The sequence below is a fragment of the Tachyglossus aculeatus genome, chromosome 18 (assembly GCF_015852505.1).
Source record: "Tachyglossus aculeatus isolate mTacAcu1 chromosome 18, mTacAcu1.pri, whole genome shotgun sequence".
In the NCBI taxonomy this organism is placed as follows: domain Eukaryota; kingdom Metazoa; phylum Chordata; class Mammalia; order Monotremata; family Tachyglossidae; genus Tachyglossus; species Tachyglossus aculeatus.
In genome coordinates, this window is record NC_052083.1 from 21,306,428 (window position 1) to 21,310,745 (window position 4,318).

Sequence of the window (4,318 nt, forward strand, 5' to 3'; positions counted from 1 at the left end):
GCTCTCAGTAGGGCTTTGAAGGGAGGAAGAGACCTAGCTTGGCGGATGTGTGGAGGGATGGCACGCCCGGCTGGGGGAGGACGTGGGCCGAGGGTAGATGGCGGGACAGGAGAAAATGAGGTACAGTGAGGAGGTTAGCGGCAGAGAAGCGGAGGGTGCAGGCTGGGCTGTAGAAGGAAAGAAGGGAGGTGAGGTAGGAGGGGGCGAGGTGATAGAGAGCCTTGAAGCCCAGGGTGAGGAGTTTTTGCCTGATGCGTAGGTTGATTGGTAGCCACTGGGGATTTTTGAGGAGGGGAGTAACATGCCCAGAGCATTTCTGCACAAAGGTGATCCGGGCAGCAGCATGAAGTATAGACTGAAGTGGGGAGAGACAGGAGGATGGGAGACCATAGAGGAGGCTGATGCAGAAATCCAGTCGGGATAGGATGAGAGACTGAACCAGCAGGGTAGCGGTTTGGATGGAGAGGAAAAGGAGGATCTTGGCGATGTTGCAGAGGTGAGACCGGCAGGTTTTGGCGAAGGATTGGATGTGAGGGGTGAACGAGAGAGCAGAGTCGAGGATGACACCATGGTTGCGGGCTTGTGAGATGGGAAGGATGGTAGTGCCATCTGCATTGATGGGAAAGTCAGGGAGAGGGCAGGGTTTGGGAGGGAAGATAAGGAGTTCAATCTTGGATATATCGAGTTTTAGATGGCAGACAGACATCCAGATGGAGATGTCCTGAAGGCAGGAGGAGACCCAAGCCTGAAGGAAGGGAGAGATAGCAGGGGCAGAGATGTAGATTTGGGTGTCATCAGCTTAGAGATGATAGTTGAAGCCGTGGGAGCGAATGAGTTCACCAAGGGAGTAAGTGAAGATAGAGAATAGAAGGGGACCAAGGATGTTGCAGAGCAGCGGCTTTGGTTGTGGTGGCCAGTGTGGGCAGATGATGGCCCATAGCAGAGGGCAGCAGAGGGCAGCAGAGTGCAGTAATGGTAGTTGAGCAGCAGAGTCTGTCCCTCCCTCTTTTCTTTCCTCTTTCCTTTGCCCTTCCACCTGGACCTCTCCCCTTTTTTTCCTCTCTCCATTCCTCAACTCCCTCTGTACGCTCCCTTCTAGACTAAGCTCACTGTGGGCAGGGAATGTGTCTCTGATATTGTTGCATTGTACTCTCCCAAATGCTTAGTACAGTGTTTCTGCATACAGTAAGTGCTCAAAAATACAACTGACTGACTGACTGACTCTTTTTCTATCTCCACTCTCTGGAAGCCAACCCTATGCAGCCACGCAATCCTGGCCCTCTACCAATCCAATCACTTTTCTCAAGCAACAAATACAGTTTCTTTGTTCCTGAGGGTGCTCCAGAAATATCTGGTCACTAATATTTCCTAGTAGCCTACTAGAAGGGGAATGGGCCTGGGAGCCAGATGACCTAAATTGTAATCCCGGCTCTTTCCATTTGCCTGCCATGTGAACTTGGGCAAGTTACTCAAATTCTCTGTGTCTCAGCTTCATTATCTGCAAAATCGGGATGAAATAGCTGTTCTCCCTCCTAATTAGACTGTGATCCCCATATGGGACAGGCACTGTTCCTGATCTGTTTGTGTTGTTTCTACCCCAGTGTTTAATGCTTGGCATATAGTAAGCACTTAACAAATACCACAATTAGTTCTATCCCATAACATTGTTCTTCTAGAGAGGTCTTCCTCTTAAATGGCCAGGCTGCCTAGATCTGAAAATTGTTTATGTTAGTGAGTGGATTCTGAAATCAAAGGTTTCTGCTATATCAAAGCGCCACACTGAAAAAGCACTCACAGGCTTAATTCAATGGGAGAACCATAAAATCAACCAATATTATTGTCAGGTCGCCAATGACCAACTTGGTACCTAGGATTATATTAGTGGGCTCGTGTGTTAGGGCTGCCAAGGGAATGAAAAACCATAACTTAGTTAGAAACTAGGTATTTTAGTATACAGCATACAATTAAAAGGAAATCACAGACTCAGGTATAAAGCAACAAACTGTCCCCACCCAACCCAGGCATAGTGTTCTGCTACCGTGAGATGATCAGTCTCATTGGGTGCTCCAGTCCATAACGAGGCAGACCGGCATGGGCATCCCCGGTTTAAGAAGTCCCTTAGACTCATGCTGTCCCTGTCTCCCCTTTGGTTGATGGTGAGCAGCAACATGGGTCTGGTTTTCCCCTCTTCTAAAACTATTGTTGTTGACCGTGACATCGAGCTGCTTCTGGCTATGCCCAACTCTATTACTAAGCAAATAATTTGCTCCGTTTTGGCAATTTGGGATGACAGTGAGTTTTTATTACTTCTCCAGTTTGCCTTTCTTCTCCAATTGCTAAGCAGGGGATCCCTCCACCTTGGCAGGAGACAATAAGCAGAAGTCTTAGGGGCGTGTTAGTAAAGAGAGTTAGTTTAGGAAGTAGACTAGGAGTCGAGTTAATGTTAAAATGAATTAGTCTCAAGAAGTGTGTCTAGGGGGTCCAAGAGTTAGTCTAAGGAAGTGGGTCAAGGGTCGCACTCATGACAGGGATCTCTTGTTTGGCCCAATTTCCTTCAACAATTATGTAAAGTCCATCTGCACTGCAGCAGGTATTGTTTCTGGCCCCTTTGAAAAGATGTTTGCTGAAGTTACAGCTTGCCTGGGAAACCTATTTGACTGTTAGAGAACATTTTCTGGCCCAGAACAATGAAAGTGCATGTAGCTCAATCATATGATTTATATGAATTAGAATGACATTTAAAACTGGATGAAAAAATTTGATACGGTCTATGGGTAAGATTATTTTTATGATCTGTGGACAACGTCATTTCCTTTCCCCTATCCCCAGGAACACATCATTCAGAAGAGGGACACTGAGATGTCAAAAAAGTATCATTCCCTGTTATAAGAGAAAATGAGACAAGAGAAAGGTCAGGCTGGAAAGGGTAAACAAGTTTGTGGGGTTTTTTTTGCTCTTGCATTCCTGGATTATTAGAAAATGGTAGACATGGAGCCCGCCATCTGATTAAGCAGATTTCTCCTGATTATTTCTTCAGGGCATGGGTCACATCCTTGTTCCACAGACTGTAGATCAAGGGGTTTAACATGGGACTCACAAACGAATGAAAGACAGCAGTGATCTTTGACTCCTCTAGAGACTGCTTTGAAGGTCGCCTTAGATACATGTTGAAAAGCATCCCATAAAATACGATGACAGCTGTCACTTGGGAGCCACAGGTGGTTAAGGTTCGGTGCCTTCCTTCAGCAGAACGGATCCGTATGATGCTAACAAAATGAAAGTGTATGATATGAGAATTACTAGGAAGGAGCTAGATATCGTGAAGCCAGCAACTATAAACATTGCCACGTCTTTGATATAGGTATCGGAGCAGGACAGAATGATGAGGGAGGGATCAGCACGGTAGAAATAACTGATTATCTTGGAGCTACAGAAAGATAAGTGGAATGTCAGTACTGTCTGGGAAAGGCCATTCAGGAGGCCAAAGGTGTATGCAACAGTGACCAGGCAAAGGCAGGCATTCTTGGACATCTTGCTACCATATTGTAGAGGGTAACAGATAGCCACAAAACGATCAATAGCCATTGCAGTAAGGACATAAAACTCAGAAATCACAAAGCCATTGAAAAAAGGCACTGCATAAAGCATCCAGCAGAAGAAATTATCTTCTTCTCCCCCTTCTAGACTGTGAGCCCACTGTTGGGTAGGGACTGTCTCTATATTTTGCTAACTTGTACTTCCCAAGCGCTTAGTACAGTGCTCTGCACACAGTAAGTGCTCAATAAATACGATTGATTGATTGATAACGAATGCACCAGCATCTGAAGGGAGAAATTGGTAGACTAGCACAGATCCATGAAGGAGAGGTGGCTGAAGAAAAAGTACATGAGAGTGTGTAGTAGGGAGTCAGTCTTGATTGGAAGGATCAGCACAAGTTTCCCCACCAGAGTGACGAGGTAGATCACCAGGAAGACCAGGAAGAGGATGACCTGCAGCTCTGGATGTAATATCAGTCACAGGAGAGCAAATTCCAATCCAGTAGTATAATTTTTAGGAAGCATTTCCTCATCTTCTGCATTGCTAACGGAGATATAGAGAGATTGTAACAAAAGATGAGAAGGATCTTTGCTTAGATTTAAATTGCTTTCTTCCCCTCGACTGCTAATATGCATATGTGGTCTGGTCTATCTCTCTTTAGTACACACATTTGCACGTTGATATGCATATCAACTCATACTATGTTTAATCCTTTCACTCATATATGGGAAGCAGCATAGCTCAGTGGAAAGAGCCCGGGCTTTGGTGTCAGAGGTCATGG

At 45.7% G+C, this 4,318-nt stretch overlaps 1 pseudogene; it reads right to left on the reverse strand.

The window, feature by feature from the left end:
• Positions 1 to 2,972: 2,972 nt before the first annotated feature.
• Positions 2,973 to 4,061, reverse strand: LOC119939939 (annotated as a pseudogene).
• Between the last annotated feature and the right edge of the window lie 257 nt (positions 4,062 to 4,318).